This window comes from Crotalus tigris, unplaced genomic scaffold (genome assembly GCF_016545835.1).
Source record: "Crotalus tigris isolate CLP2741 ecotype Arizona unplaced genomic scaffold, ASM1654583v1 scf7180000024429.2167931701:2281839, whole genome shotgun sequence".
In the NCBI taxonomy this organism is placed as follows: Eukaryota; Metazoa; Chordata; class Lepidosauria; order Squamata; family Viperidae; genus Crotalus; species Crotalus tigris.
The window spans coordinates 970740-988750 of record NW_024100596.1 but is presented as its reverse complement, the minus strand read 5'-3'; the positions used below and the strand labels follow the sequence as shown (position 1 = coordinate 988750).

Sequence of the window (18011 nt, the reverse complement as noted above, 5' to 3'; positions counted from 1 at the left end):
TCAGCATGATCCATTTCCTTTCCAGGCTTGTGAATTAAAGAGTAGTCATATGCTGACAGGAAAATGGACCAACACAGCATATGCAGAGAAAGAATATGTACGGTCTGTTTGGTCATGGTGAACAACCCTAGCAGTGGCTTATGGTCAGTGTATACCGTGAAATGGCGGCCGTATATGAAATCATGAAACTTCTTAATGCCAGCCACAATGGCCAGCGCCTCCCTGTCAATATGAGCATAGTTCCACTCAGCAGAAGACAAGGTTCTGGAATAATAAGCCACAGGAACCTGTGTCCCATCAGCCAACAGATGGCTAAGAACTGCCCTCACTCCATATGGAGAAGCATCGCAGGCAATGCAAACAGGTAACTGCTCATTGAAGTGAGCCAGTACAGCATTAGAAGTAAGCAAGGCCTTAACCTCATTGAAACATTTTTCATGGACCTTAGTCTACTGCCAACAGGCTTGTTTGTCTAAGAGCCTGTGCAAGGGCTCAGCTATAGCAGCTTTGTTAGGCAGAAAGGCACGGTAAAAGTTTAGTAGCCCCAAAAAGGGTTGTAGTTCCCCTTTAGACTTAGGGCTTGGGACCTGCTGAATGGCCTTTAATTTAGCTTCAGAAAGGTGGATATCTTGAGCATCTATCCTGAATCCCCAAAAGTCAGTAGAATTGACTCCTATCTTACACTTGTCCTTTTTTAACTTGAGACCTGCTTCCCTAAAATGAAGCAAGACAGCCCTTAATCTCTCAGCCAAGTTTTGAGGTGATTCTCCTGCAATGAGGACATCATCAAAACATGGACAGACTCCTGGAATATCCCTTAGTGTGTTCTCCATAATACTCTGGAAAATGCCAGGGGCTACATTTATCCCAAATTGCAATCTCTTAACTTTAAAAGCTCCTCTATGAGTCACAATCGTCTGAGCCTCAGCAGCTGCCTCATCAACAGGCAATTGTTGATAGGCCTGTGCCAGGTCAAGCTTCACAAAAATCCACCCCCCCCCCCTTTAGGGAAGCCAGAATGTGACTTACAACAGGTACTGGATAAGCGTGTTGCTGTAGTGCCTTGTTTAGTGTGCACTTGTAGTCCGCACAAATACGAATGTCCCCATTAGCCTTTAAAGGTGTTACTATGGGGGTTTCCCAAGGACTCGAATCTACAGGCTCTAGAATGCCCTGCTGGAGCAATTTGTCCAGTTCAGCATCAATCTTGTTTTTAAGTGCAAACGGAACTCTCCTAGGCTTGATCCTAATGTGTGTTAAGGATGGATCTAATCGTAGTGAAACTGGAGGCCCTTGTAGGTTCCAAGCTCAGAGCTAAACACATCTGCAAGTTCCTTGCAGACTTCTGCAAGACTAGACATTTGCAAATGGTGCAGCCCCATGACCTGAATTCCCAGAGCCTCAAACCAATCGAGTCCAATAAGACTCGCACGTTCACCCACAACAACCAACACATCTAAAGAATCCTCAAAATCCTTGTACTGTATCTTAAGGGTGGCCTCCCCCTTAACACACACCTTAGAATTCTGAAAGTCTGTAAGTATCACAGTGGATGGCCTGAGTTTCACTTGAAGGCCACTGCTGCTGCAAAACCTCTTGAATGTGTTGAGGGAAATTATGGAGAGGGCAGAACCAGTGTCCAATTCCATGGATAAGGGAACCCCTTGCAACTTTACTTTAAGGGACAGCTTCTTTTTTAGGAGGTTATGTGTGCCTGTCCTTAGAATACTTCTGCATGTTGTGCAGAAACCCACCCTATTTTAGCTGAGGACCTTGATACCTTTCAGATGCAATTCTTCTTTAGGTTGTACCTTCTGACGACTCAGACATATGGCTGCAATGTGGCCTTGCCTTCCACAGGCCTTGCAAATGGCGAACCGGAACCAGCAGTCTGCTTTTCTGTGGCATCCGAAGCATTGTGGAGTTATTGAAGCCTTTTCTGTGTGATCCCTCTGTCTCCTTCCGGCTGCCTGGTAGAGTTTATTCACCTCATCTTTAGGAACCTCTTCTGAATCTTCTTGCACATTCTCCTGGTGGACAGCAACAGTCTCTGGAGAGCTTCTGGTGGGCCGCATGTTTTTTACTGCTCCGCCTACTGCTTCCTCTGCTGTAACTTCTCGCAGAGCATCCTGGAATGAGATGTCTTCTTTTGTGAAGATCCTTTGCTGTAAGTCTCTATTTCTCAGTCCACACACAAAACGATCACGCAGCCTTTCCTCTAAATCTTTAAATTCACATGGTCTGGCTGCTCGCTTCAATGCTGCAATAAAGTCCTTAGCAGATTCTCCTGCCCTCTGATCCCTTTGTTCAAACATGTGCCTCCATGCAATGACGGACAGCTTGGGCTAAAAATGTTCCTTTAGAAGTTTATTTAAGTCTGTGTACGTTACACCTTCCAGCGAAGCAGGAGCCACGAGGTTTTCAGCAATTTCAAAGTCTCTTGGCTGCATACACACAATAATGTGGCAGCCTTCAGCCCATCTTCACGAACTTGGTTAACCCTAAATTAGTTCTCTACTTTTGCAACGTATGATTCCCATCGTTCCGGATGTGCTACGTCGAATTCTGACAAGCGGCCAATTTTCGCCATTGTAGTTCGTTCTTCACCACTCACTTCTGCAGGGAAAGGGTCTCTCAGCCAAACTCATCCTCCAGCGATGCTGTACTGGAAGGATAGCTGCTGAATTTGACACCGTTTTCTCTTCCAGGACTTCTTTTGGGTAAGTCTTAAAGCTTCCTTCTAGCTTTCCTTGTTAAGTATCCCACTTTCGTCGCCAGTGTTAAGTCCTGGGAGCAGTGACGAATGAAGAATACACATGTCTCTGGAACAGCTCTTTATTATGCTTATTTCAAACTCCAACAACAACAAGCAAAGGCACGCAGGCCTCTTTTTATACGTCTCAATTCCCCGGACAAGATGGCAACATCACTAGGCACTTTTCGCACCTTGCGCATGCGCGCTTTGTCGACGCCACTCAATCTGATCCCGGGCAGCTTTTGCAATTACCCAGGAACTTTGCAATGTCCTGAGCCTGCATTTGCAGGTTCAGGACACAACAGAGACCGCTTCGTCTGCGGCCTTAGAAGCAGGGATCTGCAACAAAAAATCTTTGCTAAAGCTGAAGTCACCTTCCAAGATGTCTTACACGAAGCTGCAGCTGAAGAAGCAGCAAGTGGCGCTGTGAAGGCCTTGCGGCTCACCAGAAACCACTCCAACCGTCGCGACCATCCATCAAGAGTTCGCTCAAGAAGTTCAAGACCCGGATCCTGAAGAGGAGGTGGACAGACTTCACCAGCCAGCAGTAAAAAGACCACAAGAAAAACCAGACAAGGCCCCAGCAGCCCTTCAGTGTCTCAGTTGTGGAGTATGCCACAAGGGCATGGATTGCCGGTTCCACTCCGCCATTTCCCAGGCATGTGGTAAGCAAGACCACATTGCCACCATTTGTTTGGGTCGCCAGCAGGTGCAACCTCGGGAGGAATTCCTTTGGAAAGGTACCAGGGTACCCAGCCAACACAGAGTGGGTTTCTGCGCATCGTGTAGAAGCATCTTGAGAACAGGGACACACAAGCCCCTTAAAAAAAAACTTCACATTGATGTACAGTTACAAGGGGTTCCCTTATCGATGGAACTGGACACCGGGTCTGCTCTATTGATCATTTCACACAATACCTTTAAAAGGATTGCTGCAGTAGTGGCCCTCGAGTCAAACTCAGGCCATTGAACTTAATTCTTACTGACTTTCAAAATTCAAAGGTTAATGTACTTGGAGAAGCCACACTCAAAGTGCAGCATAAGGCTTTCCAAGGTCTCTTAGATGTGGTGGTTGTTGGGGGTGATCATACAAGTCTAATTGGACTTAATTGGTTTGAGGCCCTGGGAATGCAGGTGACTGGCCTGAATAGTCTGAATAGTCTAGGAATTGCAGAAGTCTGCAGAGAGTTTGTGGATGTGTTTAGTTCAGAGCTTGGTTCATACAAGGGGCCTCCCATTGCCTTGCGATTAAACCCAAACATCACACCAGTTAGGATTAAGCCTAGGAGGGTGCCCTTCGCCCTCAAGGGCAAGATTCATGCTGAACTGGACAAGCTGCTCCAGCAGGGCATCTTGGAACCTGTGGACTCAAGTCCATGGGAAACCCTAATTGTGATGCCTTTAAAGGCTAATGGGGAAGTCCAAATTTGCGCGGACTATAAGTGTACTTTGAACACAGCTTTGCAAGAGCATGCATATCCTGTACCAGTAGTGAGTCACATTCTGGCCTCCATCAAAGGCCAGAAGCCTTTGTTTGCAAAGCTTGATTTAGCACAGGCCTATCAACAGCTACCTGTTGATGAGGCAATTGCTGAGGCCCAAACAATAGTGACCCATAGGGGCGCTTTTAAGGTAAAAAGGTTACAATTTGGGGTGAATGTTGTTCCTGGCATATTCCAGAGCATCATGGAGCGCATGCTCAGGGGTATTCCGGGGGTTTGCCCCTACTTTGATAACATCCTCATCGCAGGGGAGTAATCACAGAAGCCTCGAACTCCGAAACACAAAAGCCACCTCATCATGAAACTGGACAGGTTGCACCCAGACCGGGGGTTTCACAGGTGTCACAGCCACGGGCACCTAGGAGACTACGGGTGGGTGATCCGGTCCGGGCAAGGAACTATGGACCTGGACATCTCTGGGTCATAGCAGTGGTATGCAAGGTCTCTGGGCCGCTGTCATATGAAGTGGCCTTGGACGATGGGCGCGTCATCAGACGACACATTGACCAACTGCATTGGAGGCTCTCCAGCAACGTTTCCGCACCTGGCTCTGCTCTCAGGGGGGAGGAGGACCATAATTTGCATTCTGGGCCACAGTCTCCCAGTTCCAGCGGTTTCTCACATGCTAATGCACATGTTCCAGTGACAGAATGGGGGCATTCTCATAATTCAGGTATTGCTCCTGATCGGGGGTCATCCCAGGCTTCAGCAAGTGGTCCAAACAGGAATTTTCCAGAAAGAGGGTCATCCCGCATATCAGTTATTGCTCCAGACAGGGAGTTGCATTTCAGCTAATGCTCCAAACAGGGAGTCCCAAGAAAGAGGGGTTGCCATGGAGGCGGCTCCTGACTCTGGCACCTCCAACACATACACGGGGGCCACAGGGTATTGGGGCACATCCGCCACTCAGGCCACTCCAGCTGTTGGTCTTGGGCTTGAGGGACAGTGCTCCCAAGAGAAGTCCATCGTGGACTTGGGGAATTCCCCTCCTCCAAGGAACTCTGGCTTGGGCTTAGAGGGTCCAGCCAGTCAGCAGCTGGGTGAGTCACCTGGGTCTTTGGGGCATCAAAGTCTTGGTCTGCCTAGCCTGGCAGGTGAGCTGGCAGGCCAGGCATACTCACTGGCCATCAGAAGGTCACAATGGGTCAAGGGCCCACCTAAACATCTTGAGGACTATGTGAAGTTTCTGTCAATTCTAAGGGAACCTTACTAGTCCTTAAACAAGATGCAGAGCAAACACTCAGTTAAGGGGTGTTATCTTCAGCTTATTATTTGTTTTATTTTCTTTCTGAATGATTGTATATATAAGAGTCCTTGCCTGTGTGCAGGCAATTGTGATTTCCATTAACCCCCAGTCCCTTGAACACATGTACCTATGCTGTTCCATCATAAGGTATATTGTTTTATCTAGGGGGGAGGGGTGTTGTATCCTGAGCCTGCTGAAGCATTCAGCAGGCTCAGAAATGTTGCAAATAGTCCCGGGCAGACCAAAAGCTGCCCGGGACCAGACTGGCTGTTGCCAGCCTTGTGCACATGCGCAAGGCACAAAAACAACCAGATTCCTATTGGCTGATGCTGTCCGGGTTCAGGACAGTATAAAAGGCCTGCGTGCTTTTTTGGTTGCTGCTGGTTGTAAGGAGAAGTCAATAAAGGAAGCTTGATGTTCACCATGTGTCTTCATTTAATGCCTGTGATCTGAAAACATAAAAGTTGTTATCTTTATGCTCATATAAACTATCTTGGATCGGCCCTAAGGCTGTGTAGTTCTCCTTAACAACAATCCAACTTATTTAATTAAGGATCAATATACTGTAGTTCATTCCCAGCAAAGTGCATTGATGATGATGTCAGCTATTTGGTAATGAAACATCTGCAAAAACAACCAAGCTCAGAGAGCATCAAAGACTACACAGTTCAAACCTTAGTTACAAATATTCTCTTCTATTGTTGGATTATATGATTGCACATTGTATAATTATGAAATCTCAAATCAAACGAGGACTATCTGAAAAATAATACAGAGAAGAGTCTTTGCTCAACTCTAGTTGTAAAGCTCCTCTTCATAATGCAAAGAACAGTAGTCTTTGGGAGATTTCATTGACCGTAAGTTTAGTCACTCTTAATTTTGCAATTCTGGTAGATGAAATGAGGATGGAAAAACAAGCATATTGGACTGGATCTAATGAGAGTGCAGTCAGACTGACTGTCAGTGACAAAGAGTCTCAGTCAATCTCAGTCACTCAGAATGACAGAGTCTGAAGGCTACCTGGCAAGATTATTGTGAGGATAAAAGAAAAGAGGGAAATTGTTATGTATTGCTTTAAGTCTGTTGGAGAAAACATGGGGCATAAAGATACAAAAAGGAGCTTCTGCTTCTGTAGGTAGTAGAGATTTCAAGTATATGTCAGAATGTTCATGCATCACCTATAAAACAATGATCTTTATTTCAGGAAGCTCTCCTTTAGATTTATTTATTTTTCAAAAGTCACTTTTGTCCTTTATTTTGGTCATTTACCTTTTACCATATGAAGAGTACCACAGTCATGGGTGGTCATCAAAATAGATAGGTAGGTAGGTAGGTAGGTAGGTAGGTAGGTAGATAGATAGATAGATAGATAGATAGATAGATAGATAGATAGATAGATAGATAGATAGATAGATAGATCTACTCGGAACACCTTACATTTTAAGGAGGTACCTGGTTGATACCTAGGATGCTGGCAGCAACCCACGTCAACCATCAGCGCCAGTCAATTTGAATGTTCAGTTGACTGAGATTCACGTCTAATGAATAATAATAATAATAATAATAATAATTGTCGATAAGAAAGACAAAAAAGTCTGGATAGTGGACGTGGCAATGCCTGGAGACAGCAGAATAGAAGAGAAAGAACTGGAGAAGATAACAAAATACAAAGACCTACAAATAGAAATAGAAAGACTGTGGCAAAAGCAAGCAAGGGTAGTACCAATAGTCATAGGCTCCTTGGGTGCAATCCCAAAACAACTGGAGCACCACTTGAACACATTGGCATTGACAAATTCGCTATTAGTCAATTGCAAAAGGCGGCCTTATTAGGAACTGCTTCCATCCTGCGACGATACTGTAATACCATCAAACATCCACATCTGCCTATCCCAGGTCCTGGGTAAGGACTCGATAGGTAGACAAAATGCCAAATCCAGTCTGAACATCTGGCTGACTGTGCGATGATCCATAATAATAATAATAATAATAATAATAATAATAATAATAATAATAATAATAATGTTGGAAAGGACCTTGGAGGTCATCTAGTTCACCCCCCTGCTCAGACAGGAAACCCTATACCATTTCAGACAAACGGTTGTCCAGTCTCTTCTTAAAAACTTCAAGTGTTGGAGCATTCACAGCTTCTGGAGGCAGGTTGTTCCATTGGTTAATTGTTCTAACTGTCAGGAAGTTTCTCCTTAGTTCTAGGTTGTTCTCTCTTTGGTTAGTTTCCATCCATTGCTTCTTGTCCTTCCTTCAGGTGCTTTGGAGAATAGCTTGACTCCCTCTTCTTTGTGGCTGCCCCTGAGATATTGGAACACTGCTATCATGTCACCCCTTGCCCTTCTCTTCATTAAACTAGACATACACAATACCAGCAACCGTTTCTTATATGTTTTATCCTCCAGTCCCTAAACATTTTTGTTGCTCTTCTCTGTATTCTTTCTAGAGTCTCAGCATCTTTTTTACATCGTGTGACCAAAACTGAATGCAGTATTCTGAGTATGGTCTTACCAAGGCATTGTAAAGTGGTATTAACACTTCACGTGATCTTGATGCACAGTCTTCATATTCATGTGAAAAATATGGAAATCAGGTTGTCTTTTTAAGCTAAATGAGCATACAGTAAGTATACTGTTGGATTTTAGATAATTTTATTAGTATATGCATTTTTGTAAAGTTTTTCTCAGTTGTGCTCTTGAATTTTCCTTTGTAAAGCAAAGTTATAAACAAACTGTTTTTTAATCCTTATGAACCTCTTTCAGGATTGTTTCTTTTTCAGGTTTGTCCTTTACTTTTTCCCAAGAAAATACGGCCTCAGTATCTATAATGGATATGAAACATTCCAGATACACCAAATATGTTTTTAATGTTAACCTCATCATGTAGCCGCTAGAGGGTGACAAAGACACAAAATATACAGACTGGGCATCCGAGTTTAAAAGCAAAGGTTTTCTATAATACTGACCAATTTTTTCTTTAATTGTATCAGCACAGGATGATTGAGCTTGCAGTAGGCTGAGGACAATAATCTGGACTTAATCTTCTTTCTGTTCAATTAGGTTAAGAATAATTTTCCTACCAATTGGCAAGAAGTTGATAATCACTAGGTTTATGGACACAAAACCCAGACTACCAAACAGAGTAAAATGAGAAAAGTTTTAAAAGGAAAATGGGGCTCAGTGATTTATTACTTAAGTGAGAGTCAGTAAACCAGCATGGAGCAAAGCAATTGCCCTTTATTGCAAAAGAATTGCACAAGTGAGTAAATTTCAGAACTGATACTCAGATTAACTAAGTGAATCTGGTGCAAAAGGGAAAATTCTGAGTTCAGGGAATTTATTCTCACCAGCAGAACTGAATGGAGCTCAGAGTTCTTCCAATATAAAAATCTACTGGTAAACACTGTGTTTCCTGCACTGGCAAAATTGACTGAAACAGGGACTTCCAGTTTTGCACGGTAGCGACCGGTCATAGGTTTGCGGATTCTCCGCACCCCCGTGGCTAATTTCACCCTGTCTAAATGGGTCTAAGTTGCCCCAGAGAGGCGATGAAGAAAGAAGGGTGCTCCAGAAATTCTGGAATGGTGGCAGCCGTTCCATTTGACTTGGAGAGAGCCTTCTAACCCAACAGGAGAAAGGCTGGCTATATTGCATTGACCAGCCCAAGCTACTTGCAACCGAAGTCCAAAAGCACTAACAAGCACAATTGTGAACAACGTGCTTAAAACTGGGTGAGGAATTTGATCTTCTCTTTTCTATTTTACATTATATTTTCTGGAAAAGATCCCCAAGAAGCAAAATACCTCTGAAAGGGAAGGAGAGGGATTTCCGCCCCACTCTTATACTAACAGAAGCGGCAAATTAATCTTTTTATGGAGGATCAAAATATATGGAAGTGAAATAAATATAAAACCTGAAACTTAAAACTTAAATCTGGATAAATCTAAAATTATTTGAATGGTTAAGACTTTCATTTCAAAGATAATTTTTCATTTTGAAAATTGACAAACAAATAGTTGCTGACACCTAGTGGCAGATGAAGACTATGACAGCTATGACTTTAATATAAGACTTGGCAAAATCTGGGAAAAGCTATTCTGTGTCTGTGGCCTTCAAAGCTTTAACAACAAATAACAGCTGTGAAAAAAAGACAATAATCTGGGCTGTAAACAAAGAGAATTAAACATTTTAGAAATCTTTTTTGAACTATTTGGATTACAAATATCTATCTAATTGGGACTCTAAAGCTATTTACAGAGAAAAGAAAGGAAGAGGAAAACTCAAATTCTTGGCTATCATAGATCAGAGACGTAGAAAGAACATATCAAGAAAACATAAATACGCCACAGGAGGACATATACAATATACTGCAACTAATTCAAACAACAATGACTTTAAACCACAAAGAAATCCAAAACAACTTTGAAAATATAAATCAATCTATTTCCAAGTTAACTCTACAACAACAAAAATTCCAGAAAACAGCAACAGAGAAGGAGCAGATAAAACAGATAAATGGATATAGAATTGACAATAGAGACTTAAAGATGAAACTTAACAAAACAAGAAAACATGATTTAATCCTAGTGGGGAAAAAATTCACAAGAATTGGAAAAAACAATTTATCCCTTAAGACTACAAAATAAATCTGAGGACAAGAAAACAGACCAGATAAAATGGACTGTAGAGATGTCAGGAACATTGTAGAGAAAAGAAATGATAAGAGAAGTGGAGAGAAAGAAAAAGATTTTCAACAAAAAAGGAAAGACAGAAGTCCTGTACAAAGACACTTCTCCTGATTTACTTTTTATATCTACAGGAACATTTAGGAACATATGGAAAAACCTTTTGATTCAGCAAAATACATTGATTAAGAAAGACACTGGGCAAAAGAAAAGGACTAAAGTGGAAACTAAGAAAATAGATGATGGGAGAATACTTTAAAAAGAAACATTTGTTTGAATATGCTAAAGAAATAGAAAAATTTTGGAATATAAATGTCACTCTAAGAGGGATGAATTCTCTAAATATAATATAGTATGCTTTTTTCCCTTTTTTGTTCTCTTTCTTGATATGAGTGATATAAAAAAGTTGAAATGACTTAGATAAAGGAAATGTTTTAGATATTTAAATGTGATTGAATTTAAGAAAATTATAACGGATAAAAAGTTTTGAATAAGAGTTAAAGGACTAGATGACTACATGTATTAAATGGAATGTTTAAAAATTAAACACATTTTTAATTATGGTTAAAAAGAATAATAAATTTAGGAAATAAATATATATTAGCTTAGGAGATATATACATATTTTAGGTAGTATGTTATTTTTTATGCTTCTTTACTCTTGCTTTTCTTTCTTTTTTCTACTATTTTATCTATTTTTAAGAAATGTAAAAATGTGAGATGGTTCATATGGAAAAATAATTAAATTCTTAAATGTAATTAATTTTTGAGAAAATCTTAACCAGTAAGAATATCTAGAATTTGGTGGGAGAAACAAATTAAAATAAGGACTGTAACAGGATCTATGATAAGGCAACCAGAATGGTTGGATAGAAAAGAAATCTTATATTGATGTGATTATTATTTTTAGGACTATTGGGAAAAAATATATATTTAATTGTTATCTATCAAAACAATAAGAATTGTATTAACTCAATGTTTGCAAAAGAGGTTATTTTGGGAAAAGAGGAAATCAACTAAAACTATGTGGATTATGGATTATAGAAATCAATTGTTAGTAATTGTTTTACAAATGTAACCCAGACAACACACTGTTCATCAATTATTAAGTGATTTATGTTTTTAAAAAATCAATAAAATATATTATAATTTTTTTTGACTGAAATGGGCCCTGGTGGAAGGAGGAGAACTACCATAAAATAGTGTCTTCCACTCATAACTCCTAGGATGAATCCAAAAGGATATCATGATCAATGATATTGAAAGTCACCAAGAGATCCAAGAGGACCATCTTCCAGAAGATCCTCCAGAAGTGCAATCAATCAAGTCTCAGTACTATAACCTGGCCTGAAATCTGACTGAAAAGATCTAGATAAGCTGTTTTCTCCAGGGACTTTTGAAGCTGTAGGCCTACATCCAACTCAACGTTCTCCTCTCAAAACTAAAGGTTTGAGATCAGAGAGGAATTGTCCAGCTCTATGGAATCAAGCCATGGTTCCTTAAGGAAAGTGGATCGCTACTTCTTTCAAAGAAGGCAGAATCATCTCCTCTCCCAAAGAAGCATTCACACCTCAGGATCCAACCACATGTCATTTCCTAGGAGGCCTTGTGCATGTCATTTCCTTGGCAATAACATAGAAGTAGATTACCATGGATTTGTTCCTGAATGTTTTTTCAGCTTCCCAGTTTACTCTACAGATTTGCAATTCCCTGGAAGTCTTCACATACGGTACTAACCTGGTCTGATTTGGCTTAGCTTCTGACAAGGCTGTCCAGGACAGTCACCATCACCTCTCTCTTACTCCAAATCAGGAATGAGAGCAACTTTTCTCAGTGTTTTGGGTTGTTTTTTTTAAATAGAGGCTTATGTTCATTATGTTAAAAATTAATTTAGTTTTGTTTGTGTTGGTTTTCGTGCTACAGATATAGGAAGTCACGATAACCTGGAAAAAGGGGACTTCATCCCTGGCTACCACACAGAGGAAAGGAGGAATCTCAAGCTATAGGCATTTTATTCCAGTTATTTTCAATATTTGATGTACAAATATTGTTCTCTCATTTCCAGTTAGAATGAGCAATCGTCAATCATGATAGCAGCAATCAGATGTTCCATGATTGGAAGCTACCATGTTTCCTCTTTAGATTTTTCAATTTTAGCATTTCAGTCTGTGTTAGTAGAAGGGAGATTTCCTTTAGTGGAATTGTTTAGTGATATGGATAATCCAGGTAATGCACATTGAGCAGCCACAATTGGGACTAGCCACTGGATTATTAAATGAAGCAGTCACTAAACGAAACTGCAACTGTGCCTATGATCTTGCTTCCATTTGCTTTACAGACCTGCACAAATCATACATGTGAGGACTGATCACAAAGTTACTTTTTCATCACTATTGTCACTGAGAACGATCGCTACATGAGGCAGTCACTAAAGAGGATTACCTATATCTCTTTCTTTACCTAGTAATAACATTACATCCAAGTGATTTTGTTTCAGATATTACATTAAGATCTATTTTCTATGTTTCTCTCTTTCTCTATGAAAATAAGTGTAAGGAGAAGCAACTACCTGAAGTTTAAGCACAGACAATGACCCAAGTGGTATATATACAGTTCTCATTTTAGTGTATCAGTATTGCTTTATAATACAAATACAGGATTTATATTCAGGTTTTGGAGATAGTGGGCAGTTGCTTTTCGTAACACCTGTTGCTGGCCAAATTCCTGGTGCTATATCTTAGACAACATAAACCTTAAGTAGGACTCTTGATATGTAGAGCTTACATCATTTTGAACCTTCTATCTGATCTATGGGGAATGAGTTGCATGAAGAGGTTCCCATCTCTTCGCTTCAATTGCGATTTCCCCCATTTCTCTCATTTGAATAGAAGCGATCCCTCAAATGCATTCTTGGACTTGCTTCAATATTTTCTCTATTTTTATATAACCGAAAGTGGGGGAGGGGGTTGCATCTACTGGGCGGTAGCTGTTTATGGAATGTGGAATACCTGTTACAGTAGCAGGCAGAGGTGGATAGGGAATGACATTCCTGAAAGATCATCTTAAAAATAGGCTAATTGTATACTTACCTGGCAGGGGAGACACCTTGATCACGAAGGAGGTTTTCCCAGGGTGAGGCTCATCCATTGCACCCCGGGTGTGCTGACCCCTGCGATTTCCCCAAATGCAGGAAACTCGACTGCATAATTTGGTCTTAGTAGAATTGAACTCAGAAGCAGAGTTAGTCAAAGAATGTATGATTAAATGGGGACAAAACTTTGGTGAACCGGTACTATTAGATACCTGGGAAATTATTTGGGTGAGGAACGTTAAATTTACGCAAGCCCAAAATTTAAGGGAGAACTTTTATAAAATGTTTTATAGATGGCATCTTGATCCATAAAAAATGTCTCGTATGTATCCTGATCTACAGCCTAAATGTTGGAGATGTGGAAGTTTGGATGCTACATATTATCATATTTGGTGGACGTGTAAAAATATAAAAGCTTTTGGGATTAAGATATGGTGGAATATTCAAAGAATTTTTAGAAGGAGGGTAAAATTTACCCCACAATTGTTTTTATTAGGTATTGTTACAGATTGTGATACTAAAGATATCACATTGATGTTAAATTTAATCACAGCTGCAAGGTTGTTAGTAGCACAATGTTGGAAGAAGGAATCTCTGCCTACCTTGCAAGAGTGGCTTTTTAAAGTTTCTTATCTGGCGGAAATGGCAAAGATTTCGGCTTTCCTGAAGGATCAATCTCAAGAGAAGTATGTTGTGGTATGGAGGAAATGGATAGATTTTATACAACACAAGATGGATATTAAAAAATATTATTTAGCTTTTTAATAATTTATATTGAAAAGCCAATTTTCTTGAAAAGCCAAACTTTTTTTCCCTTTTTTTTCTTTTTATTATTATTATTTTCTTCTTTCCTCTTTTCTATTTTTCTTTTTATATATATATATATTACCTTTAATTATTTTATAACTTGTTTAAGTAATGTATTTAGATTTGTTTATAGTTTTATAACTTATATTGAAAAGTTAATTTTCTTTTCATATTTTTTATGTATTTCTTTTTTTTCTCTTCTTTTTTGGTATTTATGTTTCTCTTTTTTTTACATATATATTGTTGTTAATTATTTAGTAGTTTGTTTAAGTAATGCATCTAGATTTATTTATATTTTATATTTTTCTTAAGATTTTTTGAAGAAATTCTAATTAAGCCTATATCCAGCTCTGGGATAGTCGGGGGAGGGAAGGGGAGGGTTGGGGAGGGACGGGGAAAACTGTTTTGTGTTTGTATTGTAAAACCTTATAAATTTTCAATAAAAAAATAGGCTAATTGTGGCCTTTTACTTTCAGAATTATCAGGAGATGGAATACACATAGATGAGCTGGCTATTTTTCTTTCAGCTAAAATGGTGAACAATCAAAAGGTGACACACTCTCAGCTTCATAACCTTTTGTCTGAGCTAGCAGGGGATAGACAAAAACTAATCTGAACCATTAGGGAATGTCTGCAGAGACTATTTTCTATCAAGGTCATTTTCCTTCAGAGATAACTTGCCAAATCCTATGTGGTTACTATGGGAGGGGCTAAATCCAGCTGTGGGCAGGCTCACTTCCTCCCTCCTTAGTTCTGCCATTCCTCTCTCTTTCTCTCTCTCTCTCTCTCTCTCTCTCTCTCTCTTTCTCTCTCTCTCTCTCTCTCTCTCTCCCCTGCTTTCCCTTCCTCTTCCTTCCCCACCCACCACCACCACTTCTGCCCTGAAATGAGAGCTGAAATTGCCCAGATCTGCCCTGGAGCAATTATCCCTCACTCAGTGCCCTCCCAAAGTCCTGGAAGACTTTGGGTAGATGATGGCAGCTATACTTTAACCAACTCAGAGAAGGTCAGGATCGAACTCTTGGTAGTTGGCAGAGTTAGCCTGCCATACTGCATTCTAACCACTGTGCCACCACGGCTCCTAATACAGGTAGTCCACTTCATTAGCGATCATTCAAAGTTATAACGGCACTGAAAAAAAGTGACTTTTGACTGTTTTCACACTTATGAGTGTTGCAGCATGCTCTTGGTCATGGGATCAAAATTCAGCAACTGGTTCATATTGATGATGGTTGCAGGGTCTCTGGGTCATGTGATCACCTTTTATGACCTTCTGACAAGCAAAGTCAATGGAGAAGCCAATGATTCACTTAACACCTATGGCAAGAAAGGTCATAAAATGGGGCAAAACTCACTTAACAACTGTCTCACTTAACAACAGAAATCTTTGGTTCAATTGGTTGTCAGGGACTACCCACACTACAGATCAAGGATTCCACAAGAGGAATTTAATTACTCAGACTGACAGAAGCTAGGGAAAAGATTCTCTTGCAACACTATCTCTTAAGTATTCCTTTTCAGATTCTTCCATAAAAGCAAATGACTTTGCTAATTTGAGGAAGCTCTCTGCCCTGCATTCTAGATAATCTATCATTGGCTAGGATCTTGGGCATGTGACATACCTATATTATCTTGTGTGTCTTTGTGTACAGAACACATAGAATTTATGCTTATATACCACCCCATAGTGTTTTACAACACTCCCTGGGTGGTTTACAATGTAGGCATTATTTGCATATTGCCCCCAACAATCTGGGTCCTCATTTTACCAACCTCAGAAGGATGAAAGTGTCTCCGCAAAGCCTCTTTAAGATCCTTGTATTATATAAACTTCAGGTACATCCATCAACCTATCATATTGATGACCACTTTATGAGGAAGTAATGATTAATCCTGTTGACTTTGCAGCTCTTTGCTCCTAGAGGAGGAGAAGGCCAAGGATGGTTGGCAAAGCAAAGAGGAAGTAGGTGTGGCAGAGAGAGCCCTGCTAGAGAAAGGACTGTTCAGAGATCACAAACTATGGACAGCTCCTGCTGAACTGGGGTTGTGGGTCATTTCTCTTGCCTTCCATCCAGGCCAGGAGAGTGAAGAATCTCTCAGATACAGGAATCGCCTTCCTCATCAGGGTGAGTCTGCACCTGCCTTGGGATTCCTTTTACAGAGCAGAGCATCCTTGCTTCTGAGGAATATTTTCTTCCAAGCTAGTCCCTTTGCAGTTAGATTAGGTTTTTTTCACAGTCAGGCCCAAAACACCCCTCTTCCCACTCCCCTCCTCCCCTTCACATAGGAAATCTACATTCTTGAAATGTTGTTTCTTTTTCTGGTCAGACATTCTCTGACGGCTTTTGTCTGAAGGAAATCCTTGTGTAAAGTTTGACTCGTTTCTGATTTTGTGAGGAAGAGTTAAAAGCTTATTCTTTCTCTTCCTCCCTCTTCCCCCCACCCAGCAGCAAGGCCCTTAATACTTCCTGGGGTGATGCCAAAAAGCATAAATGGAGAGGCAGATGTGTGTGTGTGTGTGTGTGTGTGTGTTATTTTTATATAGTCAAGGACATGCTAATTAAAAAAACAAAACACAAGGCGAAAGCAATCTACCTCTGGAGTTTGATTGTGCCTAATTTCTTACCAGGGAGGTGTGGAGAATCAAGTGTACAGTGGTGGCCATTGCAATTTTGCTTTCAATATTAAATGCATAGGCACAGGTTCTGATTAGTTGGCAAAGCAGAAAAAGAAAAACTTTTCTCTTTCTTATTGATGTAACGTTAGGACAATGATTTCTTAGCTGAACAAGTTACAGTTAGATGAGTAGATTAAATAATATCCAGAGGGCCATCTAGAGTTATTTAGAAGGATGTAGCCTCTCCAAATCATCAAGGATGATTTGGAGATCAAGGCACGTATGTGTGTGATTTTAAAGAACCCAATGTACTTAGCCATAAGTTGGAGGCAAAAGAAACATGTGAATGTGGGCTATGCAGGCAGAGGAAAAGGTTGAAGTCTGCCAGCAGCAGTATCAACAACCTCCCTCTCAAATGCTCACAACTCATCAAAAGGAGAAGGTGAGACGTTGAATAAAAATATGCCTGTGTTCTTTCAATGGATGGTTGGAAGCAATTTTCTGAGATGTATCGTTGAAATCTTGGAGTGGATTAGCCAAGTTGCAAAACTCTGGTTATGAAAATTCTGAACCAGAAGCTTGGAGGGAGTTCCTGCTGAGAAATAACGTACAAATAGTGGAAGTGAATAATGCTAGTAGAGGCATGCTTGTCTACCCAGAGAGCATTTTTATTCATATTCAACAAGTGATTTATTTGGGGTTAAGGGGTTTTAACTGGTTAGAATCATTGTTCTATGATGACTGTTTTCATTCATAAATATTCAAAGCATACTATTTTGGAAATATTATTTCCCAGAATGTGCTTTCGATAGCTGCAGTGAATACTAGAATCTGGAAATAAAGCAGTGCCTTCTCTATGATATTCTGTAGGCAAGAAATTCCAACCTGAGAAATTATTTCCTTCCTCCTTTCCTCCTCTCCTCTCCTCTCCTCTCCTCACCTCCTCTCCTCTTCTCCTCCTCTCCTCCTCTTTCCTCTCCTCTCCTCTCCTCCTCTCCTCTCCTCCTCTTTCCTCTCCTCCTCTCCTCCCCTCCTCTCCTCTCCTCTCCTCCTCTCCTCTATCCTGAGACTGCAGTATATTCTTAACACATATTTATGTGTATACTCAGCGCTTTTTTGTAAAAAAAAAAAAAAAAAAAAAAGGTGCCGGAACTCACACACCTTATACAACCTTGCCTACTCTGCAAGGTTCCATCCAAAAAAGGTGCTGGAACTCTGTTCTGGACGTTCTATGACAAAAAAAGCCCTGGGTATACTATTACTTCAGTCAATTTAATTTCTTTTCTTAAAGAAATTGAAAG

The 18011-nt window shown here is 40.4% G+C and overlaps 2 protein-coding genes and 1 pseudogene across 5 annotated transcripts in view; 2 read left to right on the top strand and 1 right to left on the bottom strand.

Moving 5' to 3' along the window:
- LOC120302341 (sterol O-acyltransferase 2-like) overlaps nt 1-18011 on the bottom strand; it is a 120386-nt gene that overhangs the window by 51982 nt on the left and 50393 nt on the right. The gene's annotated exons all lie outside the window — the stretch shown is intronic.
- Nucleotides 13277-13409, top strand: LOC120302367 (annotated as a pseudogene).
- The window catches only part of LOC120302340 (unconventional myosin-Ia-like), a 60648-nt gene continuing 58703 nt past the window's right edge, over nt 16067-18011 (top strand). For both annotated transcript variants that reach the window (XM_039330551.1, XM_039330550.1), the window contains exon 1: nt 16067-16219. The gene's annotated coding sequence lies outside the window, so the exon portion shown is untranslated. The remainder of the gene's footprint in view (nt 16220-18011) is intronic.